The 17,151-nt window shown below is 40.7% G+C and overlaps 12 non-coding genes across 12 annotated transcripts; 9 read left to right on the top strand and 3 right to left on the bottom strand.

Moving 5' to 3' along the window:
• Positions 1–338: 338 nt before the first annotated feature.
• trnal-cag lies at positions 339–421 on the top strand. Its single transcript has one exon. It is a non-coding gene; the product is annotated as a tRNA-Leu (tRNA).
• Positions 422–1,007: 586 nt separating this feature from the next.
• On the top strand, positions 1,008–1,079 carry trnam-cau. Its single transcript has one exon. It is a non-coding gene; the product is annotated as a tRNA-Met (tRNA).
• Positions 1,080–1,609: 530 nt separating this feature from the next.
• Positions 1,610–1,692, top strand: trnal-cag. Its single transcript has one exon. It is a non-coding gene; the product is annotated as a tRNA-Leu (tRNA).
• A 587-nt stretch (positions 1,693–2,279) lies between these two features.
• trnam-cau lies at positions 2,280–2,351 on the top strand. The gene has a single exon. It is a non-coding gene; the product is annotated as a tRNA-Met (tRNA).
• Positions 2,352–2,628: 277 nt separating this feature from the next.
• trnat-agu lies at positions 2,629–2,702 on the bottom strand. The gene has a single exon. It is a non-coding gene; the product is annotated as a tRNA-Thr (tRNA).
• A 164-nt stretch (positions 2,703–2,866) lies between these two features.
• trnal-cag lies at positions 2,867–2,949 on the top strand. The gene has a single exon. It is a non-coding gene; the product is annotated as a tRNA-Leu (tRNA).
• A 587-nt stretch (positions 2,950–3,536) lies between these two features.
• Positions 3,537–3,608, top strand: trnam-cau. The gene has a single exon. It is a non-coding gene; the product is annotated as a tRNA-Met (tRNA).
• A 277-nt stretch (positions 3,609–3,885) lies between these two features.
• trnat-agu lies at positions 3,886–3,959 on the bottom strand. Its single transcript has one exon. It is a non-coding gene; the product is annotated as a tRNA-Thr (tRNA).
• A 164-nt stretch (positions 3,960–4,123) lies between these two features.
• On the top strand, positions 4,124–4,206 carry trnal-cag. Its single transcript has one exon. It is a non-coding gene; the product is annotated as a tRNA-Leu (tRNA).
• A 10,835-nt stretch (positions 4,207–15,041) lies between these two features.
• trnal-cag lies at positions 15,042–15,124 on the top strand. The gene has a single exon. It is a non-coding gene; the product is annotated as a tRNA-Leu (tRNA).
• Positions 15,125–16,059: 935 nt separating this feature from the next.
• trnat-agu lies at positions 16,060–16,133 on the bottom strand. The gene has a single exon. It is a non-coding gene; the product is annotated as a tRNA-Thr (tRNA).
• Positions 16,134–16,312: 179 nt separating this feature from the next.
• trnal-cag lies at positions 16,313–16,395 on the top strand. The gene has a single exon. It is a non-coding gene; the product is annotated as a tRNA-Leu (tRNA).
• Positions 16,396–17,151: the final 756 nt, after the last annotated feature.

The raw sequence follows: 17,151 nt of genomic DNA, 5'->3' as shown, positions 1-17,151 counted from the left end.
TGGTTTCAATTAACTCCTTTGGGTATCTGGAACCTTTATGACTTATTCAAGTAGGCCAAAGAGAGAGCATATCTGTGCTACAATAAGGCACTGCTGGGATTTGAACCCAGGATCTCCTGTTAACTAGACAGGCACTTTAACAAACTAAGCCACAGCACCCTCTTAAATAGTTCTTCTTTTGAATCAAAGTAGGGGATATTCCAGTTTGCTTTACCTGTGGAAGGAGGTAAAACAACCCCGGGAAGTGCGAGGGGCTGTTCATTAATGGGTCAGTTCATTAATGAACATTTCTGAGTTTTATTTTTCAGGCAAAATGTACTGGAGAATTGCGTTTTTCAGTCAGGATGGCCGAGCGGTCTAAGGCGCTGCGTTCAGGTCGCAGTCTCCTCTGGAGGCGTGGGTTCGAATCCCACTTCTGACAAATGGTGTTTTTCACTGTAACATTCAGTGAGACATGATCTTGGGAAAGAAATGTAAGCATATTGTTACAAGACAGCCCATGACCAAATCCAGTGTTGCAAGAGCTGTATTGGTTAAATGCTAAATGCTAAATGCTGCTGCTGACCTGGTTACTACAAAAAAAAGACACAGAAAAACCTACAAGGATCTACAAGGTGACTCTAAATAGACGGAGAAAAACAAGTATATGCGGACTTAGTTTTTATTTAGCCCAAACCAGTTCATTTTTTTTCACCTCTATTCTGCCCGGCAACAGTCGAAAAATAGTCATATCGAGTAAAGCAACACAACACAAGTAACCTGGGTTTGGAACAGTAACATAATATTGTTAATATTGTGAAAAAAAGTCATCTTTTTCAATGATTACAGATTTTTTCAGTTGCTAACACACTAAAATGACACGTACAGCACATGGTTAAAACACACCTGTTAGCTATCCTGGTTCCAAAATCCAACATGTAAGCTGCTGAAATGTCGGTTCTCCCAGGTTCCAAATGTTCAAACAATCCGTCATCCACATTTTTGACAGCGTTGGATTCAAAGAGGTGAGCAGAGTGGCGCAGCGGAAGCGTGCTGGGCCCATAACCCAGAGGTCGATGGATCGAAACCATCCTCTGCTAATTGTAAAAGCTTTGGGTCAGTAGGGTCCTTGTCTTTTCCATCCTTATTCAGAAGGAAACACGTTCACAAGACTAAGCATCCATTATCGAAAATGTTAAATTGCTTAACTCTTTAGTGCCAAAGTGGACACGAAATTGTGTCGCAAGAAGCTTTTGCAAACATTGTTGCAATACCGAGGCTTGACAACTTTTTGGTTTCAATTAACTCCTTTGGGTATCTGGAACCTTTATGACTTATTCAAGTAGGCCAAAGAGAGAGCATATCTGTGCTACAATAAGGCACTGCTGGGATTTGAACCCAGGATCTCCTGTTAACTAGACAGGCACTTTAACAAACTAAGCCACAGCACCCTCTTAAATAGTTCTTCTTTTGAATCAAATTAGGGGATATTCCAGTTTGCTTTACCTGTGGAAGGAGGTAAAACAACCCGGGGAAGTGCGAGGGGCTGTTCATTAATGGGTCAGTTCATTAATGAACATTTCTGAGTTTTATTTTTCAGTCAAAATGTACTGGAGAATTGCCTTTTTCAGTCAGGATGGCCGAGCGGTCTAAGGCGCTGCGTTCAGGTTGCAGTCTCCTCTGGAGGCGTGGGTTACAATCCCACTTCTGACAAATGGTGTTTTTCACTGTAACATTCAGTGAGACATGATCTTGGGAAAGAAATGTAAGCATATTTGTTACAAGACAGCCCAAGACCAAATCCAGTGTTGCAAGAGCTGTATTGGTTAAATGCTGAATGCTAAATGCTGCTGCTGACTTGGTTACTACAAAAAAAAGACACAGAAAAACCTACAAGGATCTACAAGGTGACTCTAAATAGACGGAGAAAAACAAGTATATGCGGACTTTGTTTTTATTTAGCCCAAACCAGTTCATTTTTTTTCACCTCTATTCTGCCCGGCAACAGTCGAAAAATAGTCATATCGAGTAAAGCAACACAACACAAATAACCTGGGTTTGGAACAGTAACATAATATTGTTAATATTGTGAAAAAAAGTCATCTTTTTCAATGATTACAGTTGTTTTCAGTTGCTAACACACTAAAATGACACGTACAGCACATGGTTAAAACACACCTGTTAGCTATCCTGGTTCCAAAATCCAACATGTAAGCTGCTGAAATGTCGGTTCTCCCAGGTTCCAAATGTTCAAACAATCCGTCATCCACATTTTTGACAGCGTTGAATTCAAAGAGGTGAGCAGAGTGGCGCAGCGGAAGCGTGCTGGGCCCATAACCCAGAGGTCGATGGATCGAAACCATCCTCTGCTAATTGTAAAAGCTTTGGGTCAGTAGGGTCCTTGTCCTTTCCATCCTTATTCAGAAGGAAACACGTTTACAAGACAAAGCATCCATTATCGAAAATGTTAAATTGCTTAACTCTTTAGTGCCAAAGTGGACACTATATTGTGTCGCAAGAAGCTTTTGCAAACATTGTTGCAATACCGAGGCTTGACAACTTTTTGGTTTCAATTAACTCCTTAGGGTATCTGGAACCTTTATGACTTATTCAAGTAGGCCAAAGAGAGAGCATATTTGTGCTACAATAAGGCACTGCTGGGATTTGAACCCAAGATCTCCTGTTTACTAGACAGGCACTTTAACCGACTAAGCCACAGCGCCCTTTTAAATAACTCTTCTTTTGAATCAAAGTAGGGGATATTCCAGTTTGCTTTACCTGTGGAAGGAGGTAAAACAACCCGGGGAAGTGCGAGGGGTCAGTTCATTAATGAACATTTCTGAGTTTTATTTTTCAGGCAAAATGTACTGTAGAATTGTCTTTTTCAGTCAGGATGGCCGAGCGGTCTAAGGCGCTGCGTTCAGGTTGCAGTCTCCTCTGGAGGCGTGGGTTACAATCCCACTTCTGACAAATGGTGTTTTTCACTGTAACATTCAGTGAGACATGATCTTGGGAAAGAAATGTAAGCATATTTGTTACAAGACAGCCCAAGACCAAATCCAGTGTTGCAAGAGCTGTATTGGTTAAATGCTGAATGCTAAATGCTGCTGCTGACTTGGTTACTACAAAAAAAAGACACAGAAAAACCTACAAGGATCTACAAGGTGACTCTAAATAGACGGAGAAAAACAAGTATATGCGGACTTTGTTTTTATTTAGCCCAAACCAGTTCATTTTTTTTCACCTCTATTCTGCCCGGCAACAGTCGAAAAATAGTCATATCGAGTAAAGCAACACAACACAAATAACCTGGGTTTGGAACAGTAACATAATATTGTTAATATTGTGAAAAAAAGTCATCTTTTTCAATGATTACAGTTTTTTTCAGTTGCTAACACACTAAAATGACACGTACAGCACATGGTTAAAACACACCTGTTAGCTATCCTGGTTCCAAAATCCAACATGTAAGCTGCTGAAATGTCGGTTCTCCCAGGTTCCAAATGTTCAAACAATCCGTCATCCACATTTTTGACAGCATTGAATTCAAAGAGGTGAGCAGAGTGGCGCAGCGGAAGCGTGCTGGGCCCATAACCCAGAGGTCGATGGATCGAAACCATCCTCTGCTAATTGTAAAAGCTTTGGGTCAGTAGGGTCCTTGTCCTTTCCATCCTTATTCAGAAGGAAACACGTTTACAAGACAAAGCATCCATTATCGAAAATGTTAAATTGCTTAACTCTTTAGTGCCAAAGTGGACACTATATTGTGTCGCAAGAAGCTTTTGCAAACATTGTTGCAATACCGAGGCTTGACAACTTTTTGGTTTCAATTAACTCCTTAGGGTATCTGGAACCTTTATGACTTATTCAAGTAGGCCAAAGAGAGAGCATATTTGTGCTACAATAAGGCACTGCTGGGATTTGAACCCAAGATCTCCTGTTTACTAGACAGGCACTTTAACCGACTAAGCCACAGCGCCCTTTTAATTAGCTCTTCTTTTGAATCAAAGTAGGGGATATTCCAGTTTGCTTTACCTGTGGAAGGAGGTAAAACAACCCGGGGAAGTGCGAGGGGTCAGTTCATTAATGAACATTTCTGAGTTTTATTTTTCAGGCAAAATGTACTGTAGAATTGTCTTTTTCAGTCAGGATGGCCGAGCGGTCTAAGGCGCTGCGTTCAGGTTGCAGTCTCCTCTGGAGGCGTGGGTTCGAATCCCACTTCTGACAAATGGTGTTTTTCACTGTAACATTCAGTGAGACATGATCTTGGGAAAGAAATGTAAGCATATTTGTTACAAGACAGCCCATGACCAAATCCAGTGTTGCAAGAGCTGTATTGGTTAAATGCTAAATGCTAAATGCTGCTGCTGACTTGGTTACTACAAAAAAAAGACACAGAAAAACCTACAAGGATCGACAAGGTGACTCTACAGATGAAGCGTCTTATTTTGGACAGTTTAAAGTGCGAGGGTCGTGATCGGTTCGTGCACGTTCCGTGATGGCCGGCCGGCCCCCAGTCAGACTTGATACCGCCCCCATGATAAATACATTTAATTATTGTGAAGCCAGCTGCAATGGATCATTGATCCACCAGGGGGTGCAGTGGGGTTCCACACTGGAGTCATGTGAAATCAACTTCTTTGTTGTTAATAATGTTGTTTAGTCGGAAAAAACGAACGAGCCGGCTCTCCCGATTTTTAATCCTAATTTAATCATCATCATTGATGTTTATGTTCGCCGAATTGACATGAAATCACTGACAAATATGAATATTCTGTATTCAACTTCATTGAAACGATCAGGATGGGTGTTATTTTTCCCCACAATGACCAAGTCGCTGCAAATGATCCCATGTATTACATGTACATGGCCACATTCTCAACAAAGTTACGTAACGAAACATTCTGTATTCCTTGCTTACTTTTTATTTAATGCTTTATAACAGCTGGAATAGTTCGTTTAGAACAGGCTCCTCACTCGCAATCTGCTCCTCCGCAACGCCTACCACCTACCTCCGGCTGAAATTATGAATGTATAGTAATCATAGATAACACGGCAGGGTCCGTTAGTTTGTTTTCATCTGATTTCAAATATTTCAAATGTCTGAAGTTAATAAATACATTCTCAGTGTTCAAGTCAATAATAGTCATATAAGAAAAGTACTGATCTAATAACAGAGATTTTATAAGGACTTTTCAATGTTCGACATCGCTCATGTGAAATACAGTAAACTGGATGTTGTGGTGCCGAGAGGCGGGGTATCAAAAGTACAAGCTAAACTTTTATTTAGCATCTGAACACACTTGTAAACAACGTGATGCCCGGGAAGCGAAGACCCGGCGGAAACAGCTGGTCTGGTTCACTAAAATGTCCGTGTACAGTATATCTGGTACTAATGTATAGCGGATCTTTGTTAACATCCATATGTCACGGATAGGATCATAGTCTGTGCTAAATAAGACATGTAATCATTTACAAAACATCACCATGTTGTTATGCGCATGTGCGAGATGTCACGTTGTAATAACAATAACTCATCTCTCTCGGTTTTTTTTGTTTTCTTTTGTGTGCTTTGCCAAAAGCCACTGTGTCAAGTGTCCTAGTTGGGTTGCCGTAACGAACAGCAGCCGGCTCTCGATTTGTAACACTTTTTTTTTGTGAGTCACGACCTCGCTGTTTCATTCTAACATAACGCTCCAAATATGACTGTTTCCACTCGGACTTCAATACAGCAACACCATTGTTTGTTTCCATGGTAGCGTGTCTCTTTAGTAGCGTGCACTCCTTTCCTGTAAATTACAGGTCCAGCCAGGCAAAACAGTAATATGAAATATGAACGTTAGTTTTTAACTGAAATGATCAAATAAAGTTAAAATGTCACAGTGTTTACAAACATTGACCATACCGTTCACCAGCCCCCACCCCACTATGTTGAGTATAGCCTACTCTTTGTTTAAAACGAATTGGCCATCGGAATGTGTGTGTCCCAACCCCCCCCCCCCTGTGATATCTCTTCTCCAGCAGTCTGTAGTTTGTCCGTAAACTTTAGAATGAAATGTAATACCGGTTAGTTTTTTGTGTTCATACTGACAGAAGAAGAAATAAATTAAGTATGAATGAGAATAAGGCACAATGTCCATAATGCATCTTGTGACATGCGCACTGAAGAGACTTGCAATTATTTGAAATGATTTGCCCTAAACTTCTGCTCTCAGACATAGTTAATTATTAAGTTATTACTTTATCCGATAATAATCCAATGCAGAGGCAATAATGTTATATAAAACATTATTTATATATAGTCTTAAAGTTACAACCGGCCCTTTGAGTGCAACCTTAATGCTGATGTGGCCCGCGATGAAATTGAGTTTGACACCCCCCTGCTCTAGGTAAGGGAAATGTGAACATGGAGGTGTAAAGATGCGGTTGCAGGTCAACACAAGACAACACATTAACTATTTAAATGGTCATAAGACATACACTGAGCACTTCCTTGGCATCAAGGTAATCACTAGAGAGATTCTCACTTGAGGAATCTTAACCTGAGCCACAATAAATTGTCTATAAATAGATTCCCAACATCTCAGTTGTATTAAAAATGAATAAGGCCATCTTCACGAAAAGTTCAAAAGGGGGAGGGGGGAGAGAGTTAGACACTCGTGAATCTTACTGAGAACGTTATGTTTCCTCTGACTGCTTATGCCAAAAGCAACGACAAATTATCTGTTTTAAATACCTTTTTAGACCGTAAACTTTAGAATGAAATGTAATACCGGTTAGTTTTTTGTGTTCATACTGACAGAAGAAGAAATAAATTAAGTATGAATGAGAATAAGACTTATGTAATGTATTGACATTTGATCAGTAGCCTATAAATGTATTACTAACTTTATCCACTGTGGTACCGAAGCTTGGATCACCGCCAAAGACATGGCCGAGGGCAGCTGGCAGCTTTCAATATTTTTCATGTGCGATTCTAACGCTTTCAGAAAGTGAAACATACAGCATCATTTGAGAAAAATAAATCAAAATAAGCGTTATAAATGAACCCTGACTACTTGTGTTTAGGACTCACTGTATTTTGCTACTCTCTAGGTCTGTGGGCCAAATCCAGATATGGGGGGGGGGGGGGGGGGGGTTCTGTTAGAAGGTGCGACGGGGGAGGGGGGAGAGAGCCTATGGGCTTAGCCCCGGACAGGTACAACAGGTATTCACTCAGAGGGGGGTAGTTACCATTTACATGTCAAAAAGCAACAAACAGTGGGCGGGTGGGGGATGGTGAACGTTTACATTTATTTACGTTTACATTTATCTACAGAATACTATCTACTATCTACATTTATCTACAGAATACTATTTAGTTTATTAAGAAATACATATTTGTAGCTTTTTTTTTATCTGCAGTAGGAAATGCAGAGAGTAGCGACAGGGCTGGTCCAACCTGACAGGGCTGGTCCAACCTGATCTGTAAAGTGATCTAATAAGTGCTATTGAATGGGGGGCTTATATGCATTTGAAAAGCAATATAAATCACACAGTTTGTATACAATAGGCATTAAAAGCCCTTCTCCTATTCAAACCAAAAGAGAAAATGCAGATATTACACTCTGAAAAGAAAGGGTAGACATATCTGTACTCTTAGTGCCAAGTAGCTAAGCTATTCATTCGCAGAAATGTAAAGTGGTCTATCTAAGTTCTATTCATATTCTTGACGGGAAGAGTTAGTATACAATAGAGTTAGAGTTAGTATACTTTAAAAGCCTTCTCCAAATCAAACCAAGATATCTTGGGTATTCACTCAGAGGGGGGTCGGTGAACCGGGCAGAGTTTTTCGCCGGTCAACGTGTGTGAAAGTTTAAAGTTCAATCTTCCTTATTGAGCTTTATAACAAATGAATAACGACTATATATTATAATAAAACTATATATTGAGCTTTAAAACAAATGATATATATTATAATAAAATAAACACCGGCTGTTGTTATGCCTGCTGTAACGTTTACTTTCTCCGTTCTCCGCTTAAGTAATTATTACTTCCTGGTTAGCTTTCCGCTCGAAATTTAAATCTGAAAATGGCAAAATAACGGAGAAAAAAACGTTCACAGAGAAGACGACAACAATTGTCACTTGCACAAAGCAAGGTTATACAAAAAACAAATGACCCCGAACATGAAATACCTTCACGGAGTGCGTCGATGCGCAAGCTATCATCCAGATAACAGGAGGGTTTAGCTAGCGTCACCCTGCAATCTTTAAAGGTCGTTTTCTCAAAATGAGTTTTTTCTCCTACTCTGAGTTCGAAATGTCCACTTCAGTAGCAGACTGATTCTATAATTTAGGGTGCATTTCACATCAACAAAACAGTACAAAGAAAGTGTTCTTTCTCAATAGAACAATCAGTGGTTCAAGTTAGTATATTCCTCAGTGTAACATATCCACTAGTTGCAAAGCTTAAACATTTTTATTTATTTTTTTATTTTAAGGGAAAGGATGTTTTCACTACTCAGTTTGTCAACTATGTTACGGACAAACTTGATGTCATTACAATCATTTGATTAAGTCCTGCACTTCAAGTAAAATCAAATTTGAAAGGCTCTTGAGTCTATTCTACCATATATCCAAAGATTTTTTAAAGTTTAAAAAATAATTGTATTAAAGTTTTGTTTTTTCATGTGATATGTTCAGCACTGTCATTAAGTTTAGGGATATTTTGTATTATAAAACTACCATACAGGTCATTTTGATAGTTTTAAGAGATGTCATGTAAAACTCCAACCTGTGTAGATATACATTATACTATAAAGGATATCAGAAGCACTATTTTAGATATTTTAAATTTTAAAAAATGAGGTGCAACATAGTTGACAATGAAAGTCAAACATTTGACGCAAATAACATAGTTGACTGGACACATTATTAACCATCAGCACTATGTTAATTTCAAGGCAGAAGTGCAAAATTCCATTGATAATGATGTGTAATGACGTCTACATGTCATACAAATTGTCAACTAGGTTACCTGTCAACTAAGTTACTACAGTTATTACAGTACTGGGTAACTCAGTTGACAGGTAACCTAGTTGACAATTTCCCTATTTTGACCCATCATTTCAATGGTAGGCCTTGCCTGGATGACCACATGTCATTTTCTTGAACAGGTTAACATCACATTTGCACATATAATTGAATTAAAATCATTAAACAATTGTAAACCATAACAATGTACGTAACATTGTTGATTGTCAATGAGTATATTAATTGACCATGTGCTATTATACATAAAATATTGTAAAAATGTAGAGGACAATCACCACAGTGTGTTCAAAATGTCTGCCAAAGAGGAACATGGCATCATGTGATGCTGGTGACATGGTATTGGGACAAACCATTTTTGAGTTAAAGGGGGAAGTTCTGTTAGTAACATAGTTGACAGAACTTTTGCGGACATTCATATATTAAGATATTTAAATTATTTAAAGGGGGAAATCAATTAAAAATATGTTATTATTCTTTAGTATTTAGACTTTTGAAATAAATGAATCATTTTTAAAATTTACTTTAATGGTTTTTATTCATTATTTTGAATCCAAGACACCCTCAACTGAAAAACGGACATAGCAAAAACTGACAATTTAAGAACATCATGACACATTTCAAGCTAAATAAAGCATAGGATGCACATAATGTTTGTGTGATATTATAACATGCTTTCCAATAATAGGCAAAATATGATATTTTTGAAGAAAATAGTTAGAATAATTATAATTATCATCAATGGACATCAATGGACATGGAATGTACCCTAAATTGTAGAATCACTCAGCAGTTACATACACCAAACCTTCCAGTTATATTCCTATCAATATTATGAAGGCTTTTACAGAAGGGTTTGGTCATATATAAATCATAGCCTGAATTATATAACATTTTATACCTAAAAACATGGTGAAAATTGATATTTTAGGGCTGTTGACAGTATTTTCTGATTTATGGAGTGATACAAAGAGATATCCAAAATCCCTTCTGTAAAAGCCTTAGATACTAATATGACTACAAAATGAAACAATAATTTTGATCCTGGCTTTATCCAAAGTTCAGATTTCGGTTCCTGAAATGTGTTAAAATATGCGCATATTTCATGAGATAATAGTTCATTTGGATATTTAAACATGCTATTTCAGAAAACTTGTAATACAAAAAACAATTGCCTTATTGTAAGTAATTAACTGGAGAAATATTTAGCTGATATCTTTAAGTTAAAAATACCCTATTCACCTGGGGTGTCTCGCCTTAATTAGATGTTTGATAAGGTTCAAGGTTCAAGGTTCTTTATTGTCAATCTGACATAGCTACAGAGTAATTATGCAGTTGAAAATCTTATGTCACAGGCTTCTCCAACAATGCAACATAATAACATAACATAATAACAATAAGAGCAAGAGCAATACAAAAATAATAATAGTTATAAAAATGAAATAAAGTTATGATGTGGAATAGTGCAGTATGAGTCTATATACAAGTTATTGGAATGATATATATATATTAGGTATTAGATACATACTACTGAGTAGCAGTTGAATGTTTGATGTTGTTTCAACAGTTCAATTGTTTAACAGTCTCACTGCCCGCGGGAAGAAACTGTCTCCGAATCTTCTTGTCCTTGCCCGGATGCTGCGGTAACGTCTGCCAGACGGCAACAGAAAGAACAGTTTGTGGCTGGGGTGATGGGGGTCTTTGATAATCCGTAGTGATTTCTTCCTGAGCCGCTGGGAGTAAAGGTCCTCCATGGATGGCAGCTCCGTCCTGGTGATGTGCTGTGCAGTTTTCACCACCCTCTGTAAAGCCTTACGATCGAGGTCGGTGCAGCTGCCGTACCAGGCCGTCATGCTGCCAGTGAGGATACTCTCTATCGTGCACCTGTAGAAGTTGCAGAGTATCCTGGAATCCATTTTGAACCTCCTCAGCCTGCGGAGGAAGAAGAGCCGCTGTCGAGCTTTCTTGGTGATGGTGGTGGTGTGAAGAGACCATGTCAGGTCCTCAGTGATGTGGACCCCAAGGAACCTGAAGCTTTTGACTCTCTCCACCGTAGTCCCATTGATGGCGATGGGGGCGTGTCCCTCTCCCTGCTGCTTCCTGTAATCCACAATCAGCTCCTTTGTTTTGCTGATGTTGAGATGGAGGTTGTTCTCCTGGCACCAAGATGTCAGGTTTTCGACCTCCTCTCTGTATGCCGTCTCGTCATCGTCTGTGATCTGGCCGATGACGGTCGTGTCATCAGCAAACTTCACGATGGTGTTGGAGCTGTGTGTGGCCACGCAGTCGTGGGTGAACAGGGAGTAGAGGAGAGGGCTGAGCACGCAGCCTTGAGGGGCACCGGTGTTAAGAATCAGGGTGGAGGATGTGATGTTTCCCACCCGCACTGCCTGGGGTCTGCCCGTCAGGAAGTTCAGGATCCAGTCGCAGAGGGCGCTGTTGAGCCCGAGGTCTCTGAGCTTGATGGCCAGCTTGGAGGGCACAATGGTGTTGAATGCTGAACTGTAGTCAATGAACAGCATTCTCACATATGTGTTCCTGTTCTTCGGGTCCAGGTGTGAGAGGGCAGTGTGGAGGGTGAGGGCTATGGCGTTGTCTGTGGACCTGTTTGCTCTGTAGGCAAACTGCAGGGGGTCCAGAGATTCAGGGAGGGAGGAGGTGATGAATAATTTGACTAACCGCTCAAAGCACTTCATTATGATGGAGGTGAGTGCTACTGGGCGGTAGTCGTTGGGGCAGGTGATGATTGTCTTTTTGGGGACAGGAATGATGGTGGAGTGTTTAAGACATGTGGGGACTACAGACTGCAGCAGGGACCTGTTGAAGATGTCTGTGAACACCTCTGCCAGCTGAACTGCACACACCCTGAGAACACGGCCAGGGATGCCATCAGGTCCAGGAGCCTTGTGTGGGTTAACCCTTTTAAAGGATTTACACACATCTGCCCTATTTAAAACAAAAGGGCAGTGTAGCTCCTGGTCCCTCTGTACCTCCACAGCCTGGCTGCTCTCAAAGCGTGCAAAAAAACTGTTTAGCTCATCTGGGAGAGATGCGCACGCAGACACTCCCGCAGCACCCCCCGCTGCTCCTTTGTAGTCAGTCATTGTCCTTAGTCCCGCCCACATATTCCTAGTGTTACAGCCTTTGAAGTCAGATTCCACCTTCTCTTTGTACTGTCTCTTTGCATTTTTTATTGCTCTCCGGAGATCATACCTAGACTTCCTGTACTCCTCCAAATCTCCCGCTGTGTGCGCGAGAGTGCGCGCTTTCAGTTTGCCGCGCACCTCACCGTTTACCCAGGGCTTTTGATTTGGGAATGTCCGTACAGAAACCTTCGGTACCACGTCATCGATGCATTTCCCAATGTAGCAGATGACAGTGTCCGTGTGTGTGTTGATGTTATTGTCCTCAAACACACTCCAATCCGTGGATGCAAAGCAATCCTGCAGTGCTGAATCTGACTCCTCGCTCCATCGTTGTACTGTCCTTGTTATCGGTCTGTCCCTTTTAAGTTTCTGCTTGTAAGCAGGCAACAACAGTAGTGAGATATGGTCTGATTTGCCGAAGGGAGGGCGAGGGAGAGCCTTATATCCATTCCGGAAAGGGGAATAAACATGGTCCAGTATGTTTCCCCCGCGCGTCGGGAAGTTGATGTGTTGGTAATATTTTGGCAAAACCTTCTTCATGTTGGCGGTGTTGAAATCTCCGGCCACAACGAACGCCGCATCTGGCCGTGAAGTCTCGGTTTTATCAATAAACCCAAACAGCTGATCGAGTGCCGTGTTGTTGTCGGCGAGTGGCTGCGGCGGGATATACACTGCTGTTATCACAACAGATGTGAATTCCCTCGGCAGATGGAAGGCCCGACATGAGATCATGAGGTGCTCTAGCTGTGCGGAACAGTCCGATGAAATAATCTTCACATCTGAGCACCAGTTGTTGTTAGTCATTACACACACACCGCCTCCCTTACTTTTCCCCGAGTTTGCAGTCCGGTCCTGACGAAAAATAGAGAATCCGTCAGGGACAATAGCGGAGTCCGGGATAGCGGGGTTGAGCCAAGTCTCAGTGAGAATTAACACGTTACAGTTCTTAATGTCCCGTTGAAAAGCAATCCGGCTTCTGAGTTCATCTAGCTTATTTTCAATGGATTGAACATTAGCCAGAAGAATACTCGGAAGAGGGGGCCGATTCTCACGTTTTCTTAGTCTGACCAGCAGCCCGGCCCGGCATCCGCGCTTTGTCCTCTTCTTGCGTCTCTCAGGTAGAACAGCAACAGGTAGCCATGGTGAATCTCCATTGTCTGTCGGAGGGTTAATATTGTCCACGAAGTTTCGCAATTGGAGAAGTTCCTCTCTGCTATATTGTATGGCAGAGTAGGTGCGGTCGGCTAGCATGTTGCGAACCATGTTAAAAGTAAAACGGCAAAAGTAAAAGAAATATGTACAAAATACGAAAATGGGCAAAGTTGGAGAGGAGCACGAAGACGATGCGGCCATCTTCACCGGCGCATCATACGTCATTCCTTACATCATACGTCATTCCTTACATCATACGTCATTCCTTACGTCATTCCTTCTGTCTTATAAGTGCAGATCACATAGTAAAACACGTACACAGATACATTATTTTGTATTTTTATTAAATTCGACAATGTCAATTTCACTTTCCACTATGTCCACCGTTGTTTTTCACAACCAATGGCAGAACTTTATTGAGGCCTGTAATTAGTCAACTACAGGTCTCTTGAGTCAGTCTTTTTCTTCCAAAAAGCTTGTGACAAGATGTTATTGCTCTTGGGGCATTAAAAACAAGATTTTAACTTTAGTTTTTTATATAATATCTGCATTTTCTATTGTGAAAAACTAAGTCTTAGTTATTTAACATATAGCGCCATCTCCTGGTTAAACCCTGAAATTGGAGAATAGTGGGAGGGCCTAACTTTCCTGAATACTGGTCTTTGGCAGGCAACTGGCTGGCAACTGGCTGGCAGTCGGCAGGAAGCTGTATGCTGGGGTCCAAAATAAGAGGCTCCATCTGTAAATAGACCGAGAAAAACAAGTATATGCGGACTTTGTTTTTATTTAGCCCAAACCAGTTCATTTTTTTTCACCTCTATTCTGCCCGGAAACAGTCGAAAAATAGTCATATCGAGTAAAGCAACACAAAATACAAATAACCTGGGTTTGGAACAGTAACATAATATTGTTAATATTGTGAAAAAAAGTCATCTTTTACAATGATTACAGTTGTTTTCAGTTGCTAACACACTAAAATGACACGTACAGCACATGGTTAAAACACACCTGTTAGCTATCCTGGTTCCAAAATCCAACATGTAAGCTGCTGAAATGTCGGTTCTCCCAGGTTCCAAATGTTCAAACAATCCGTCATCCACATTTTTGACAGCGTTGGATTCAAAGAGGTGAGCAGAGTGTCGCAGCGGAAGCGTGCTGGACCCATAACCCAGAGGTCGATGGATCGAAACCATCCTCTGCTAATTGTAAAAGCTTTGGGTCAGTAGGGTCCTTGTCCTTTCCATCCTTATTCAGAAGGAAACACATTCACAAGACTAAGCATCCATTATCGAAAATGTTAAAGTGCTTAACTCTTTAGTGCCAAAGTGGACACTATATTGTGTCGCAAGAAGCTTTTGCAAACATTGTTGCAATACCGAGGCTTGACAACTTTTTGGTTTCAATTAACTCCTTTGGGTATCTGGAACCTTTATGACTTATTCAAGTAGGCCAAAGAGAGAGCATGTCTGTGCTACAATAAGGCACTGCTGGGATTTGAACCCAGGATCTCCTGTTTACTAGACATGCACTTTAACAAACTAAGCCAAAGCACCCTCTTAAATAGTTCTTCTTTTGAATCAAAGTAGGGGATATTCCAGTTTGCTTTACCTGTGGAAGGAGGTAAAACAACCCCGGGAAGTGCGAGGGGCTGTTCATTGATGGGTCAGTTCATTAATGAACATTTCTGAGTTTTATTTTTCAGGCAAAATGTACTGGAGAATTGCCTTTTTAAGTCAGGATGGCCGAGCGGTCTAAGGCGCTGCGTTCAGGTCGCAGTCTCCTCTGGAGGCGTGGGTTCGAATCCCACTTCTGACAAACGGTGTTTTTCACTGTAATATTCAGTGAGACATGATCTTGGGAAAGAAATGTGAGCATATTGTTACAAGACAGCCCATGACCAAATCCAGTGTTGCAAGAGCTGTATTGGTTAAATGCTAAATGCTAAATGCTGCTGCTGACTTGGTTACTACAAAAAAAAGACACAGAAAAACCTACAAGGATCGACAAGGTGACTCTAAATAGACCGAGAAAAACAAGTATATGCGGACTTTGTTTTTATTTAGCCCAAACCAGTTCATTTTTTTTCACCTCTATTCTGCCCGGCAACAGTCGAAAAATAGTCATATCGAGTAAAGCAACACAACACAAATAACCTGGGTTTGGAACAGTAACATAATATTGTTAATATTGTGAAAAAAAGTCATCTTTTACAATGATTACAGTTTTTTTCAGTTGCTAACACACTAAAATGACACGTACAGCACATGGTTAAAACACACCTGTTAGCTATCCTGGTTCCAAAATCCAACATGTAAGCTGCTGAAATGTCGGTTCTCCCAGGTTCCAAATGTTCAAACAATCCGTCATCCACATTTTTGACAGCGTTGGATTCAAAGAGGTGAGCAGAGTGGCGCAGCGGAAGTGTGCTGGGCCCATAACCCAGAGGTGGATGTATCGAAACTATCCTCTGCTAATTGTAAAAGCTTTGGGTCAGTAGGGTCCTTGTCCTTTCCATCCTTATTCAGAAGGAAACACATTCACAAGACTAAGCATCCATTATCGAAAATGTTAAAGTGCTTAACTCTTTAGTGCCAAAGTGGACACTATATTGTGTCGCAAGAAGCTTTTGCAAACATTGTTGCAATACCGAGGCTTGACAACTTTTTGGTTTCAATTAACTCCTTTGGGTATCTGGAACCTTTATGACTTATTCAAGTAGGCCAAAGAGAGAGCATGTCTGTGCTACAATAAGGCACTGCTGGGATTTGAACCCAGGATCTCCTGTTTACTAGACAGGCACTTTAACAAACTAAGCCACAGCACCCTCTTAAATAGTTCTTCTTTTGAATCAAAGTAGGGGATATTCCAGTTTGCTTTACCTGCGGAAGGAGGTAAAACAACCCCGGGAAGTGCGAGGGGCTGTTCATTAATGGGTCAGTTCATTAATGAACATTTCTGAGTTTTATTTTTCAGGCAAAATGTACTGTAGAATTGCCTTATTAAGTCAGGATGGCCGAACGGTCTAAGGCGCTGCGTTCAGGTCGCAGTCTCCTCTGGAGGCGTGGGTTCGAATCCCACTTCTGACAAACGGTGTTTTTCACTGTAACATTCAGTGAGACATGATCTTGGGAAAGAAATGTGAGCATATTGTTACAAGACAGCCCATGACCAAATCCAGTGTTGCAAGAGCTGTATTGGTTAAATGCTAAATGCTGCTGCTGACTTGGTTACTACAAAAAAAAGACACAGAAAAACCTACAAGGATCTACAAGGTGACTCTAAATAGACCGAGAAAAACAAGTATATGCGGACTTTGTTTTTATTTAGCCCAAACCAGTTCATTTTTTTTCACCTCTATTCTGCCCGGCAACAGTCGAAAAATAGTCATATCGAGTAAAGCAACACAACACAAATAACCTGGGTTTGGAACAGTAACATAATATTGTTAATATTGTGAAAAAAAGTCATCTTTTTCAATGATTACAGTTTTTTTCAGTTGCTAACACACTAAAATGATACGTACAGCACATGGTTAAAACACACCTGTTAGCTATCATGGTTCCAAAATCCAACATGTAAGCTGCTGAAATGTCGGTTCTCCCAGGTTCCAAATGTTCAAACAATCCGTCATCCACATTTTTGACAGCGTTGGATTCAAAGAGGTGAGCAGAGTGGCGCAGCGGAAGAGTGCTGGGCCCATAACCCAGAGGTCGATGGATCGAAACCATCCTCTGCTAATTGTAAAAGCTTTGGGTCAGTAGGGTCCTTGTCCTTTCCATCCTTATTCAGAAGGAAACACGTTTACAAGACAAAGCATCCATTATCGAAAATGTTAAATTGCT

This window comes from Trematomus bernacchii, unplaced genomic scaffold, assembly GCF_902827165.1.
Source record: "Trematomus bernacchii unplaced genomic scaffold, fTreBer1.1, whole genome shotgun sequence".
Classification (NCBI taxonomy): Eukaryota; Metazoa; Chordata; class Actinopteri; order Perciformes; family Nototheniidae; genus Trematomus; species Trematomus bernacchii.
This window is presented reverse-complemented; position numbering and strand designations above follow the sequence as displayed.